The sequence below is a fragment of the Gavia stellata genome, chromosome 10 (genome assembly GCF_030936135.1).
Source record: "Gavia stellata isolate bGavSte3 chromosome 10, bGavSte3.hap2, whole genome shotgun sequence".
Classification (NCBI taxonomy): Eukaryota; Metazoa; Chordata; class Aves; order Gaviiformes; family Gaviidae; genus Gavia; species Gavia stellata.
In genome coordinates, this window is record NC_082603.1 from 20675254 (window position 1) to 20692337 (window position 17084).

A 17084-nucleotide genomic window follows, 5' to 3' on the forward strand; every position below is an offset into this window, starting at 1 on the left:
GGATGTGTAGTTGAGAGAAACTGAAAAGCTCCTCCTGGGTCTAGGTAGTTTATAATGTGAATATTTATATAGAAAAATTGGGGAAGGGGGGGGCATTGTGGCAGCAGGATGACTGCTCAGAGGAGACAACTGGACATTCATGAACTAATGAAGTTTGTCTGTTTCTGCTTTCATGCACACAAGAAATGTACTCAGATGTATTTACTTAATTAATTTTTGCTATTGTCTTATTTTCTGTGTTCCTTTGTTGTCTGATGAATCTTCTTGTTATTTGAGCTTGTTCTTTTTCTTCTGCTGAAACTGATATGTGCATAAGCTGTAGCAAAGATAGCTGAGTATTTGAGATTTTGCATCTGTGACTCATTCTACTGTGAACTGCATGTATTATTTTCTTAGCCTCTTTACCCCTTAGAAAAACATTGAGAGAGAGAGATACATATTTTCCCTTAAATGAACAAACCCCACCTCTGGTTAAACAATGTTTGAAAAAAAAAAAAAAAATAAAAATCCTGTGGCTTATTTTTTATATTTCAAAATTTGGTGATTTCAGTGAATTAGTGTTGGATATTTTTCTGCATACATCCTCCTAAAAATTAAATTCAGAACCCCACTCGATCCACTCCATAGCAGTTTAATTCCTTTAAATTTCAAAAGAGAAAGAACAACAAAAGAAAAATCAGTATAGATATAAAATAAATCTGCTAAATTTAAGTTTTGGTTTTGAAAAAGTATTCTCAATGTGTATAGGTATGCATTTTGTGTTGCCTGCAGGGCTATGTTTCTTTTTCTGCATCAGATATGTCCTGTGTTACCTGTTGTGGAAGAGGCTGCGTGACCTTCTAGGGAGTTAGGAACCCCGTTCCCTGTCACTGAGCTTGGGCAAATCCGTGTTGCTCTGCTTTCCATTCCTTGCTCTCTCCTGCTAATTCCACGTTGAGGTGTTCAAACAGGGACTGTCCCTTACCCTTGGTCTGGAGAGGGCCTCTCCCAGTGCAGTCCTGTTCTCTATCAAAACCCCAGGATGCTGCTGCCAAACAAATGGTAATTTTTTTTTGTTTGCTTGTGGATATTATTAACTAGGAATGCTTCAGGAATAAAACGTAATGTCAGTATTGACAGCATGTAGTAGGTGTTACCTGTAAGCAGTTCACACCAGAGACTCATTCAGCTTTGTGGATACCAGCTTTTACTTTTGCATTGTTAGTTGGAGAGCTAAATACTTGCTTTCTTAATGCAAAATGAGGTTTGTGTTTTTCCTTAGTACTGTAAATGACCATGGCTTATAAAATGCTAGCAGCTGACATTGTCATGACTTTGATATGCAGAGAGATTTCTATAACTCATACCTTCTATTAATACTGTTTTCCTCATGAGGTGATGATTCTCAGTTGTATACAAGGATGTATAGTAATGGCTGTTTTTTGGATACTTTATTAGAAGTCTTCATGCATCTATCCTTTTGTAAATATATGAAGCTATAGAGAGAAAAGCAAAGCCACAAAGAGAATTGTTAAATCAGACTTGATGTGCTTTCCCAAACAAAGGAAAAGTTCAAACTGCATTGTAGATACAGTGCAAATGAATTTCTTTGCAGCCATAGACACTCCTCTGTGGTCTAATAAGGACCATTCTAATTCTGTCCTTTTTTCAAAACTTTACAGCCCTGTCTGTCTGTCTGGGAATCCTTATCAGAATCATAGCAGATGGGGTGAGAACCCGGATCGCACTGAGAAGTTGGTCAGGATCTGAACGGGGCTCAACACCAGTGCTAATCACAGGCCATTTCAAATAGCCTACCAAAAGAATGTACTGGAGTAAAGAATAATATTTTAAATAAGAACTCAAACATTCCTCTTTGTATGAGCACTTCTTTTGAAAATCATCAAAAAATTAAGACAGTTACAATATGTTTGAAAGTGCTGGAGGAGGAAGAAAAAAAGTGTTCACAAAGACTAATTGAAGCATAGAGATAGGTTCTGTATGTTCCATTTATTATTTTTCACCACTTGTTTTATTAACATGCATCTAGAGTTACATGTTGCTTTAATCTCCTTGATTAAGACTTGCTGAAAGGGTCTGTCATTATTTATTTTCTGAGTGCCTCAGGTCCCACTTTTTAGATTAGCTGTGCCAACTACATTTGACTTAAAAAGGAAATACTGTAGTTTTAGTAAAGTTTAGTAGGACTGAGTCTCTCTTTAAAAAAAACAACAAACCAACAAAAACGAAAATCAGTTGCATGAGTAAATATTATCTTAAGGCAGAAGACACCATTTTGCTACAACAGATACACAGTAAATATTGTTTTGAACAGCTTTTCAGAGCTGTTTTCCATGTTCTTTTCTTACCACAGGTTTGCTACGAGTATTACTTTTCTGGTGAAATGCCTGTTTTTCTCTCCTCTAGCAAATATGTGTCTTCAAAGCTGAGATACGTTGTTTCTTTAGCCAGAAAGAGTTAACTCAGCTTGCCAGTGCTTTGCTGCTGAGCCACATTGAAGTAGTTCATTGGGACATTGTGACTGTAAATGAGATATAGCATCCTGACAACTGTTCATGATTTTTTCATAAATAAATAAAACTGCATCAGAAGACGTTCTACTTCTAAGAAATAGACAGTTAAAGATAGTGCCCCCCCCCTCCCCAAGTCCCTAGAAATAAATTCACAAGAGTTTACTGTAATTTCAGCCCAAGAGGGGAAAATCTTTTTAATGTAGGATTTTTTTTCCTTGTCAGTGAGTTCAGGAAGATACTTAACAGGAGAATGAAATAAAGGTCTGTTGTAAAGGTACCTAACTCATCACTACCACATGCATGCTGTACGTTTCTGCTGTACTGTTGTCTTTGATATTATAAACTTGATTTTTTTCTTTTTTTTCCTAAATTGGCTTTTATATACAGGAGTATATATGGAATGATATAATTTAAAGAATAGTTCTAACATATGGTAGAAGAGTTTCTAGGCATGCAAATACCACCCTGGATCCCAAATCTAGCCATTAGGTACTGTATTTTGATTTTTCTGTGTGTGTTGGAGAGAGAGAGACTCCAGTTATGAAAGACTCCAGTTATAAATGCCTATTGGTTAGGGAACATGAGATCTGCTTGGAGAACTGGTTGCTAAAAATGCCATTTAAATTTTGTGTTCTGTTAATGCTTCAGGTTAATAAAAACTGCTGTAAGAAAATATTTTATGATATAGATATTTAGAGCAGTTGGATTACTTTTGACAACAGTGCAAGGAATCCATTCAAAGCTGATTTCCCCCTTTTGTTCACTGAGGACCTGCAGAATCTAAGATAAAAATGGCAGTTGTCCTCAGGGCACCCTGAGGCATGTCATTAAAATTGGAATTTGATCCTCTTTTCATGGTTACTTGGGACAATCAACCACAGCAAACCTGAAAACTCATCAGTTTTCAAAAATGTGACATGCCCTTGACTTTGTCAGTTTGGATTTGGTGTGCAAGATTTGAGTATTTCAAAATCCCTTTAGATGTCACTCTGTCTTCAAGAATACAAACATTGTGCCTTGTACGATATAAAGGATACAGTACTTCTAAATATTTCTGAGCGCTTCCCCTATTTATGACAAGGGACAAACTAAATTATAGTCATAAAAGTAAAATGCTTTATTAACTGAGAATTTTGAACACTGCTAATTGTAATAAATAGAAATGTATGGCGTCTAGTTCTTAACTGTTAAAACAATTTTTTAATGGAAAATTAGACTGTCTGAAGTTATCTGGAGCTTTCTAAAGCTGTGTGAAACTATCCATTCTACCTGGCTGTGTATTTCTATTTGATAACTGCAATTTTCAAAAATACCTGGAAAATGGATGTGACACATTTTGCTGTTTATTCTTCTGTACCTGGCCTCTTACTGCTTTGAAGCACCTTGCCTTCCACCCTTCCAGGCTCCCAGGTTTTAAGAATTTACACATATTTTCATATGTATTTTTTTATCAATAGCAGAATAATCGCTTTTCTGTTCCCTGCAACTGGGCTGCCAGAAAATTGCATTTTGTGTCCATGGCAGAGAAACCATGAGCTGGCCATTTTGCCATCACTGCAGCTTGCCATCAGGAGCTCACTGATGCTTGATGTGCTGGAAGCCATATGGCCTCCTCTATCTGCTCTTCCTCTTGCTGGTCCCCTGAAAGTTGCAAGTGGAGAAGGACCAGCTGCTGACACCAAGGACAAACAGGGACTTTGTTTAAGAGAGGAACAATGATGGCTAGAGACCTTCGGCTGTACCTTGGCTTCCCCCCACGACATTTTCCTTCCAGCTACCTCCTGTCCTTAGACTGTGTGTAATATGCATATGCTTCTTCCTTCTGCTTTTTTTTGTACATCTCTGTTTACTCAGTCTGTAAACTTAAGTTCCTAGTTAATATGCAGATTATTTGTAACTGCAAATCAGTTGATTTAATAATTGGCAAAAAAGTGTTACACATGGAGCAGCACAAAACTTGGCAGCACTAGGCAGGAGGAGGTTTTGGTGCCTAATCCCCACCAGGCACATGGGTTAAGGTGTTTACTTGCGCCATTTGTGTGGGAAGGAGAAACAGTGCCTGCTTGTGTGGAAATGCTTAATTGCTTTCTTCATTTTGACAGATTTATGGGTTACAGCAAAACATAATTGCAAGTAACATAACAAAGTAACACTCTCATGAGCACCTGTAGTGTTGCTATTATAAATAGGACTACTAACATACAGTGTTGATTATTGTAAGAGTACATTCATCTGAAGTTCTCAATTTTTCTTGCCGTGCTGGTTACTCTCTTGGTCATCTGCTTCAGTTTGCAGGAGGATTCCTTCAGTCTTCAGCCCAGACGGGCAACATCTGTTGCCTCACTTTTCTCATCTGTTTTTCAACACTGAAATAGTTAATAGCATGTGCTAGAGGCAAGTGAGTACCTGGTAACCTGTTACTTGTCCTGAATTTCCACTCTCATGATTTAAATGAATCCCTGGGTTTTTGGAGAACGCTCTGCTTTGTAAAGTTGTTCTCTGCCGAAACTTGTTGGACTTTGTAAGACAGAATAAAATAGAATTGTGCCTCTGGCAGGTGAGGAAGTTACACATCTATATGCTCTGCAACATGCTGGAAAAAAAAGGGATCCTCAGATCTGTTGTGATGTCCACTTCACTGGTGTGACTGTTGAGGGGCGTCAGGTGGATAAATGAGGGAAGGAACCATGACCCAAGGTTGGAAGAGGTCATGCAGGTTGGTATTTAGGACACCTCTGCTGCCTGCCTACTTCACGTACTGAATTTTCTTTTGTGACAGTTGATAAATTATCCTATTCCTTTGAGCCTTGGTGTCCTTCTCTATAAACTGAAAATATTTCTGCATTTTAAAAAAGAAATTTCACTGGCAGAATGCTGTGGGAACACAAAGTTTTGCAGACACTGTAAAGCTCCTCAGACTAGTTATTGTGATAACATGTAGTGAATATACATTACATCTGTTTATAAAACCATATAGGAATATAGGACATGGAGTAATTGATGAATAGCTGTCTTTATTGAGGAATTAAAGAAAAAGAAAGGGAGCCTGCTCAAGAGAGCGAGCAGTCCTCTAATTTAGAACTGTCCAGTTCTCTGGCTTCACCATGTGCTGCACTGGGCAGGATTTGCAAACCTGGCTTTTATCTGGTCCATTCTCAGCAGCTGAGATGCAGAGTGGTCTGGGCACTCACAGGCAGGTCTCCCACCATCTCAGTTGCTGCGATAGCCTCAGTTTTTTCGTGCTCAATTGAGAGACAGAGAGAGGGGATGTGAAATCCTGGTTCAAGCTTTCTTAGAGACAAGGTAGTATTCTTTTGAAAAGAGTTGGACAATGTCCACAATTGCATTTATAGTACGTTACAGGATTTTTTCCAGAGCTCTGAGGTCAAGACCATTGTGTCTACAGAGAATAAGAGTGAAATTTTGATAAGTCTGAGGCTGGGTGTGATGGTCTAAAAAAGAATAGTAACAGTGTGCTCGATGATGGCACAAGTCAAAAATTGCTTTGCTTGTGCCAAGTTCTGGTGAGGGGAAAGCCAGACCTGTGAACTTGTTTTCAAAATCCTTCCACAAACTCTGCCAGCGAACTGGCCCTTGACAAGTTCCTTGTCTGTCTGTGTTAAATCAGAAAACCTGTCTGCATGACGGGTTGGTAAGTAATGCAGGTGCAATGACACAAATTGAAGAAAGATTTATTAGGAAATGGAAGGATGCCTACAGGTGTGTAAATGGTTTTGCTTCCTGTGGAAGGTGACTTCTTGTTGGATTGAAGAGTAGGTACGCCAAGATGTCATCTTATGTTGATTTCTCCTTAAAATTTATAATCAAGTGCTGTTTGTTACATTTGATGTGAGGAGGAATGTTCTTGGGGATTATTTGAGAACTGCTTCTTGATTTGTTTTTTAAATTTATTTTTAAATTGAGCATTATGATTGTAGATAAAATTTGAGAGGAAGGTGAGAGGAATGGATATTAATTAAACTTGCATTTTTGTACAAATTCTAGATTTTAATTACCAAAGATTATTTACATTTATACATTTGGATATTGCTAAACCAAAATCTATAAACTAATGGAAGTATCATAAACTACCATCAAAAAATCTGATTTAAATAAGAAAAAACCATATAACTTGTGAAGGATTTAAACAGTCTACATTTTCTTAAACAGCAGCTGAGCAGCAGCACTAGGGAACCAAAAAGCAAATTGACTGTCAAAGATGACTGGCGTGGGGAGGAAGTGTGTGTGGAAAGCTATGGACAATAATCACCTTTTAAATTAAAGGATGATTTTTCAACAGAAAATGTACTCTGTTGCCTGATTTCTTGCCTCATGCAATCTTTTTGTTTTTCAAAATGTCACCCTTCGTTCATATTAGTATTAGAGAATTTCAAATGTCGTTAATTGTAAGGAAAATTTCTAGGTTACAATGAAAGCTTGAAAAGATGCTCAAAAGTGAAAGATGAACCTTGAAAAAAGTTCAAAATGGGGAGGCATTTAAAACAGGCTTTATATAAGTTATTTTTAAGTACAAATTTTTAAAGTCAGTTCATCATTAATTTTTCATCATTATTTATTTATAAATCTTTCGTGTGCTAGTATTTAACATGTTAATTTTGGAAGGATTTGATTTTGTTGTCAGTATTTGTTAGATTTTCTTTTCATTAGACTAAAGTAAATCTGCAATAACTCCATTGACCTTGAATAAGGTGATATGGCAATCAGACTCCCACTCATTCTGTGTGCTCTGCCTGTTTCCCACTTATGCTCTTTTACAGGACCATGTTTTCCTTTTTTTTTTGAACATGTAGATTTTTTCATTCTCATAGCTCTGTGCCATTGTGCTAAATACCTCATAAGATGTAGCAAAGGTATATGCATATTGGTATACTGAAAGTTATATATTTTATACCATACATTAAAAATTGAATTATGCTGGTATTGAAAGTTGTCTGTTGAAAACACAGTACCAACTCTGAATAAATTCTGCTGTTACAAATCATATATTTGGATTGCTGCTGCTGTGAAACTGAGCCCTTACAGATTCTTAAACTTTCCTTGGGATAATTTTAAAGCTTCACTCGGCCTAGGATTTTAGCTTAAACCTGTTAAACAGAAAGGTCTTAAGACTGGCCATCAGTTTTCTGTAGACAGTAACATAAATACTGGGTTTACTCAAATGCTGACCTCCCTGGAATCTGCGTACCTTGAGCAAGGTGCTTCAAAGCAAGATCTGAATCTAATATTAAAGAAAAAATATCCATTGTTTAGATTTCTTGCTGAGAAAACTCATTAGCATTTTAATACCAGTCCATGTGTATTTGCATATGACATTGTTTTAGTTTATGTTTGGTCAATATGAAAAAGCCCTTCTTGTGAGCCTCGGAAATTCCTATCCTTAATTTTAAAGAGACATAGTTTTAGTTCTGTGACCTTTATCATAGCAACAGTGAAGAGTAAATCTCATTCAAAGTATTTCAATGAGATCAAACATAACCTGCAGAGCAGGTAGAATGGAGGTTTGGCTCTTTTTGTAATGCTGCTGATAGCAAAACCTTGCCTTTAGCCCTTTGTTGTTAAAGCACGACATAAATGTGTTCCGATACCAGGCTAAATCAGGATTAATGCAAGTGGCCATGCTCTGAAATCACTGCAAATGAAATCCAGATCCAATGCATAAAAATGAGTGCTCCCTTTAAATCTTAGTGGAAGCATTTTCTCCACATCCTAGTGGCGGAAACATTTTACTGTTGGAGTGACAGTAGTATGCACTAAAGATAGTGTTGGTAATACATGTTAATACTAGTTACATATGGAATTTTTGGGGCATTTTTATCATGCTAAGCCTCACTGTGATACATCTCAACAAATAGCACCAATTAATCATTGCTAGTATGCTTTAGTTTTGGTCCATTTACTTTTCTGACACCAAAAATGTAGACTTGAAGACACGTAATTATGAATATGTACTGAGGGATATTTTATTATTAAAATTGAAAATGATTTTTTTTCTTACAGTAGAACATTTGTGAATTCAGAAGTCTTAGATGATGTTTGTTTTATCTACTGCATCATATTTCCACCTTAGTTAAGGATTTTGTGCCAGGAGGGAAATAGCTTGGTATCTTACGTAAAAATGGTGTTGTAGAGCACATTATGTGAATGTGGCAATTGGGTAATGTGTTTGTAAACTTTGTAAAATATATAATTTTCCTCCTATGTATCCAGATTTTTTATGTCTTTAAGTACTTCATGATCAGTAAATAATAAATTCAATTTACTGAATAGAAGTTATGCCACTTAGAAATACTCACTTGGAATATATATTTTTAATTGGCATCAGTGGCACATTTCCAGGGAGCATACCAAAATGGATCATTTAATAGATGCCCAATCTCTCCATCCATCTATCTATCAGCGCAGCGCATGATGTTTTGACTTTAATATGGTAATTATCTCAGGCTGACTTCAGAGGAAAAAGCTGCCACCCACACAGCAGTGCTTAATTACTTTAGACTTCAGTTTGCCAAGAGAAAAATTGACTTTTTTTTTTTGCACATTGCATGGAATTGAAATGATTTCATTGTCATTTTATTTGAAATGCAGCCTGACATCACCATAGCATCATGGGAAAGAGAATGCAAAATTTCTCTGAAATTCTTAAAATAGGCTGAAAGCTGCCTTATATTTTAATGGTTTTCTATGAAGCCTGTGTTCACATTCCTTCAATGTTAATGATGAGCTGCTTCAGCTTATGGGAGGATTTTTTTTTTCTGTGAATACATTTCATTTGCAAGCCAATGAATGCAGGTTTTTTGAAAGTTGCCAAAACCTAATACAAACTTTGGCATTTTAAGGGCAGGTGACTGTTCTAATTAATGTTTGCACACTGTACAGTTTGAGAACATAACTAATAAGATGAAAGGGATAATGAATTAATGGTAGTGTACAGGCAGCTTAGGAATCAAATAAGTTTTTTTTGTCATTAACAATCACAGCTATTATCATGAAATGAGATAAGAAAGTTGTGTATGTGTGTTTTTAGCAACTGAAAGCTAAATTTAATATCTATGAAAATCAGTACAAGGTTTTATGCATATGTTGTTAAACATTCTGCTAATTGATTTGCCACAGAAATACTGCAGGCAACCTGCTTGAATTAAACACTGCAGACAGATATTTTTTGTGCTCAAAAGAGGAGAACTTGATTCCTAGATGTCTTACTGTATGTCCGCTGAAGACAAAAGGCCATTTTGGGATTGATTTCAAAGGCTTTATTGGGTCTCTTCCAACCACTAATGCCAGCGGTGTTAAAATCCTAGAAGCCTAGGGGAAAGAAGAGGAGATGGAGCAGACCAGCAGCCGGGGTCCCATGGGGGAAAGCTCTTTGTTGCCAGGGTGGAAAGCAAAAGCTTGGGTCTGGGCTCTGATGCCTTCCAGTGCTCTCTGTGGGTGGACGGCGCTTTGCAGGGCTGCGAGTGATGCTGATGGGGTCTGAAAAATATTTAAAGCGATCTTTCCCTAACTACCCATCACGCTGTTGGCTGTGAGCAGTTGTACATTTTGGCCAGTGTTTGGGCAGCATGTTCTATGCACATTTCACCTGGCCGTGCGTGCAGAACTGAGGCAGGAAAAAGCATGTGCGTTTATCTGTATCAGAATCTGTAATAAATCTTCACATGGTGAATGCTGCCAGTCTTGTTGTTATAATTTTACTCTCAACAAGAAAATTCAATATACTGTCTTCCCAAATGGCAAATAAATAATATCGAAACTTTCCTTTTTAAGGTAAGATGTATCTTCTTTTTTTGGTTTAGACATCTATATAGTAAAGACCCACTGAAATTATTATTTCATTGTCACATATGCTTTTCACAAAAGAAGAATGCAGAGAAGCCTTTTGAAATAAATCTGGTGACACCAGAGAGTTTACAAATACTAGCATATTAATATACAGCTAAAATAATAATAAAGAACACCATGCTGCTAAAGATGTTTAGTATTATCTGTTCGCTGCGGGAGTTTATTAGAAACTCCAGCTTTCTTTTATTAAAATTTCAATTGGCTTGGTGAATGAGATCCTATGTTAGTGTCATAAAGTGGGAAGCCAGAAGGAGAGGATATTGGCATTTAAGTGCAGATTTCATTTTGAAATAGTGTATATTATACCAGAATATTACATATCACAAATATTACATATTAGTCGTGTTAGAAATAGTTGCACTGATTTCTATATTCATCAAATTGTCATTGTTTTCTGTGCCATCTGGTAGTTTATACATATCATTTTTAAATAACTCCTAAGAGGTTTTTAATATAACTATAAATGGAAAGCAAATACTGCATAGTTCTGTGAAGATTTTAAAAGATGGTTGGCACAGATGATCTTCCAGAATTGGCTTCAGTCAAGGGATGAATTTTAAACCAAAAGACTAGACTTTTCTGAACCATTATAGGGAGGTCATGGATTTAAATTTGACAATTGTATCTTGTTAGGTATGTGATTTAATAGTAATTTTTATTTAAGACTGCTAACTGTTTTTTCAACTACATTTTCACTTATGTAAAACAGCCATGCTACTCTGATAGCTTACCTCAACTGGAAATGGGGGCCTTTTTCTTTCCCTTTTTTTTTTTTTTAATTTTTGAAAAATGATCCGTGAGTTCTCTGCTTAACTCTTTCTACTGCACCGATCTTTGGTGGATAATACTGTATAATGATGCTATAAGCATTGACAAAGATTCTTGCTGCATGTTGGTCCCTGTATTTCCTGGCATCTTCAAAGAAGATGAGCTGGAAAAGAATAGATGACCAGGTAGTATGCGGGAAGATGGGTGGGGTGTGCTTATTACTCCTCTTCAGCCTTCTCAGAATTATTCTCCTTTGTATGCTTACAGCAACTGGTCTGCATTGGTCCTTTCAAACATGCTGGGTGTGGCAGAGGGTGAATAGGGGTCCAGTGCCAAGCAACTGAGAGCGCAGGGTTAGTAAGGGAGGAACATGACTCTACTCTCTTATTTCTCCCCAGTGATGAAAGGACTGGGATGAAGAGGTGCTCAAAGCTTTATTCCACCTAAGATTCCATAGGACTGTAAGGTGGGGGTGATTTTGAGACTGAGTTTGTATGTGTGTATATATATGCACATGTACACAATATAAATACATATATTTCAAATCTCAGTTTCATATGTTTGCTTTTTAAGAGCATCTCTGGACTGCTGTTTTATTCTGAATTGATATTTTTACGTACTTTTTTTGTTTTCACGTAATATAACTTTGGTGGTCTCAGCACAGTGACATCTGGACATGTTGCAAAATGGTCATAAATTAGCCCACAGTCTTTCACATACTGCTGTAATTAACTTAAGATTTTCTTCTATTTTATTTTTAAAGAGTTTCCTCTGTTCTGTTGTTTGTGATTGGATAATCAGTGTTTCATTACTGGGTGAAGTGTGGCTTTAAAAGTTGATGGCACCAACAACTCAATCCAGCTGGAACCCTCCATGATGGGGAAAAATAAAAAAAAATCTCTCACATCCCCCCATCTGGATTCTTCAAGATGCAGCGAGAAGTTTGCACTTCTGCAGCTGCGGTTCTTTCATGACAGGTTCTGTAAATTTTACACATGGCTGCCTGCTTGGAAAATATTTTCCAGATTTACATGTTTACAGCATTGACATGTGAAGCTGAAGAGCCTTCCTTCTTGATTATGGCGCAAGTACTCACAGATTGCACACTAACTTTATAAAATCTGGAAATGGATCATTTACAACTTTCAAACAAATCAAAGTGCCCTTTGATCTTGATTCCAAGTTTCCCTAAAAGCAACAAATAAAAATAACTTTTTTGGTGTTTTTCCCTAAATATGGTCACTATTAATGTAACTGTTATATCTCTCTGGAAACTCAAGCAACACATTTAATCCATTGTTGTTTCAATGTGTATGTCCTTGGAAGAGAAATATTAATTCAGCAAATGTAGGCACCATTGAGAGCTCTGTATGGCTGGTAAGTGCATGTGTACAGGCTGTACGAACTCAGCAAGAGACACCCTGGTCCTTCCTTTATTCCCTCCTACATATGTGGTTTTGTTTTCACTAGTGTTACCACAAATTTGGAATAGCTTTGTTGGAGGAAAAAACTCGACAATGCAAACTCTGTGGAAATCTGTATTTACTTTGATGCAAATTAATTTATCCCATAACCTTCAATTACATTTTTCTGATTCCTACGTAACCACTAAACACTTTTAGTGGTTACAAACATTTTTAAACCAAGCATTAAAAATGTATGCTGTTGGAAGTGTGAAAAATCTGCAACAATTACAGAACACTTGAATTTTAAAATATTGCATTCAGGTAGTCATTATCCGTGATGAGCTTCAAGTCACCATATTGCCTATAGTAACTATTTTCCTTGGCCCATCATTTATTTTAACTTGAGTTATGTTTTAAGATATCTTTTTGAATGCTGTAAAAGTTTAAAAGGAAAAAATACAGCTTGCAGACAAAAGAAATACGCATAATTTATTAACACTGTTAGAAAAGATATTTTTATTTTTGTTAGACATTGCTGGTTTTGCAAACACGTACTTCTGTCTCTTGCAAGCTAGCCTGACTGGAATCCGTGGTGCAGTATCCTCACTATTTTCTTAATGTCAGTCATGGTGCTACCTGAAATATTTTACTTTTGCAACAGATAAACTCTGGCACAAAGGACATTAAAAAGCCATTTTCTGTAGTAAAGATGGACTTTAGGAGGAAGAGTCTGAGCATCTCAAAACGAAACCAGCTTTGGAGAAATGTGGTCATGCGGGTTAGTAGAGCAGGTGTTGAATACCTCATCTGCAAGGGAGGAGTGAGGCGTCCGTGGGCAGTTGGATCGTTTTATGACCTGCTTTCAGAGAGAGGAGATCAGACAAGGTTTGAGCTGCGACCTGCATGGTCCGAGGCAGCTGTTCATTCAGTAATGTTTATTAAGATGGATAGGGGCTTCAAAAGGGTTTGTCTTGTTTGATTTGGGAAGTTCTGAGGGGAAGATGACTGCTGGGCTGTGGCTGTGGCTGCCTGAGAGGTGAGCCTGGGCTCTCCAGCCTGGATCTGCCGGCAGTGGCCCCCGGCGAAAGGCTTGGAGGGCTCCGCTGATTGGCAGGGATCAGAGTGCGGCGCTCACGCTTTTCATGGATAAGACAGGCCACAGAAATAAGTTTCAGATGGAAGTACAACATCTGTCACTTTAGATCGGCTCCTTCTTGTTCATTTTCTCACGCACGTACACAAGCCACTTGCAAACGAGCAAATGCCTTAAAATATTTGACGCTTCCCTGACAGGCTAAGGCTAAGGAGAGTGAAAGATTTCAATAGAACGAGAACTGAGCCTATGTAGTCCCTCCTTCTGTCTCCTTAATAGTTAAAAGAGTACCCTCCCGTGCTTTGTGGTGGAAGCTGTGCAAGTATGAGAAGAGAGCAAATCAGATGACTTTTGGACTCATTTTTGCATGCAAGTCGGGGTGATGAATGGCTAGGATAACCTAGAGGAGCAAGATGAGCTAATGAAAAAGTGATGTAAAACACAAGTCAACTGTTTTTTAAAAAAAGTGGCATATCACTGTAAACAAGAGAAGTGAGAACTATCACTTTGTATTTAGTTATACAGTACCCTCATGATGGGCTGCAAGGCTGTTTAAAAAATGAAGAAAGCAACAGGCTCAGAAGGAAAATTCATGTCTGCTTTTCTTCAAGAAAAAAATCTGCTTTTTAACAGAGCCGTGGTGCTCATAAAACACTTAATGATGGTCTTGTAAATACAAAAAGCCGCACTGTATACATGCACTGTACTAGACTGTACACAAGCAAGGCAATGTTTCTGTGGTTTGCTTCTAGCTTGAATTTCTACCCAGGACTATTTCATCTCTACATAGCATTCTGATACCCGGATAATTTTATTTGAAAAATATCTGTATTGTCTTCTGTATATCTGAAATAAGCAGCCCTAACTGTAATGCTTTAATCCAAAATTCAACAGTATACAGTTCATAAAGATTTGTGTTACTTTATCAAGGTAAAGTTAAAAATCTGTAGTATAGTTGCAAATGATGGTTATTTGAAACACCTGCCATACAGCTTCCAAATTCTTTCCCCTGCTGCTTTAATATAGAATTTCTTTACTATTTTTCCACAAAATAAATTTTTTTACTCTTGCAGTAAAAATTCTGTAGTATTATACTCTTGTCATGTTAATGCCTGAAAAAATAGCTGTTAATAGAACTCATAGTCTGTGGGCTTGTTTATTGCTAATTGATTTTTTTGGAGGAAAGAGAATGGACTTTATTGAGCTAATAGGCATTAATATGTTAAAGTTGCTTTTCGAGATTATGACTGCTTGTTTGCTCATAATTAGGATTAAAACTAAATGTAGCGGGCAGTGATTATGTGAATGACAGTGCTGAGTGGAGAGAAAGAGAAGAGAGTATTTTATTTTTATCTCTGTATTGCATACCCCAGCAGTCATGGAGAGGGAAGGTTTGCAGCTCAAGTGCTCAGGGTTATCCCTGGGTTGGGATGGTGTGGGGGATATTTGCAACGCTGTGTCTGATCCTCCTGTCAGTCTGAGGCCTGAGAACAAAAAGGGAAGCTATTTTCTAAAATCTGAAGTTTAAAATATATGCTGCACTTCAGCACCTTTTCAAACCCCTACAGTATTCCTGACTTCTGCAGCTGGGCTCCACTGGAGGGTAGTGGGGAAAAGCTGTACTTCAGTAATGAATAGTTTACACTGAAAATTAACTTAGTGTCACAGTGGCCACTACTGACCTCTTTTGCCTTCTCCTCCTTCCCAAGATGGAGGAACCAATCCTCTAGAGTGGCAGGGATAGTGGAGGAAAGGCAGTGTCAGCTGTAGGATTTGGCATTCCAGGGCAGCTGCCTTGGCTGCCAGCTTCTCATTAGTACATGCGCATTTTTTTCTTCTTTCCACTTGCTGAAGCAGTGAGCAGTATTTGCTCTACTAAATGGTTGTGACAGTATATATGTACTTCTCTAAGTTTTCATGCCTAATATGAAAACATTTTATTAGATCTATTTGGTTTTATTATTAGCTGTGTGATGCATTTTATCAAACAGAGGTTGGGAATCTTTGTGTGCATCTATTTAAAATTTTAAATAAACAGACTCCTTGTCCATTGTTGTTTGTGTTCCCTGAGAACTAAGTCTTGAGACATTAGGAACAGTCTCAAAGTTCTTCTGTGGTTTACTAACATAAGGATAAAGTAATAAAATTTATTTCTTTTTGTAGAGCTTATACTATTAGCTTCCTGCACATGGCTAGTTTCTTTTCCATAACAGAAGTGTTGGCGTTTGTCCTTACGCACAGGTAATTGCAGATCTGAAGGTATACTAGTCTTCTTTGCTAGTGCTTGTGGGGGAAAAAAAAAAGTGTTGGATTTCATTATTGTAGTTTGGAAGCATCTTCCTCGTGGGAAGAGTTTCTGGTCATTGAAACCAGCACAGATCATACAGCATTTATTTTTTTTATTGGTGGCAGGTCCAGTACTTGTATGACTAGGAAAAGAGAGAGAGGGATGGTGGTAGTAGCTGTGCATGTATAATTTTGTAACTTGATGAGGACAATTTCAAATATCTTTTTGTTTTGTTCAGATAAAGCTGAGAGAAGGAGTGGTGTGATAGATAAGAGAACAGAAACTGTTGATTTCATTCTGCTTGTTTTTCTTGGCATGATTTTTTTTCTTTTTTTAGAGACTTGAGACATAAAAAAGATCTCTGTATCCCAGTTTACCTCTCAGTGAAATGACTGTTATAATACTTACTGTCCAGGGATGAACTTTATAGTAGATTTCAAAGGCCCTGAGATTAATGGATAGAAAGCAGTTGATAAATTACATTGTCATCCAGATGTTTTCCCTTTCTGCTACTTTATCACGCTATAAAATTTTTTAATGAGATATTTAATGCAACTAGTTGTTGTTTTTGTTGTTTCATCATTCACAAATTTTTTTTTGGTTTCCTTCCTTGCTAAATGTCTTGCCTCAGAGTGGTAAAGAATGTAAGCTGTGCAATCTGATAACAATTAAATATTTGTGTTTTTGGTAAACTGTTTGTGAAATATAGGCAGTGTTTTGAATTCCAAAGTACTTGTTAGTGAGAAATTAACTTAAATATGCTTTAAAATTCCCTCCACATAGCATGGGATGTGGAATATTATCAGATTAGCCCCAATGTGAGCCAAAGTGCTCTGCCTTTTTCATGAGGAACATATTCTCCTCATTTCTCATGAGTCTTTTAGCCATGACTTTTGACTTCTGCTCACTCTTTGTGTGGAACCAACTATGGTAAGTGTGGTGGTCTAGCCCTAGTCCTGTACGCTACAGAAAAAAGGGAGTGTGCTAAGTAGAAGGTGATACTCTTCTCACTAGATTGTGTTACGCTTCCATGTTGTTGCTGCTGCCATAAGCTTCTGCAGAAGAGGTCTTATTTGTCATGTAGCAGTTGTTAAAATATCAACCAGAGCCCTTCCATGTTGCTTATTTTCTGGTCCTCCCTTTTCATCTCTTCA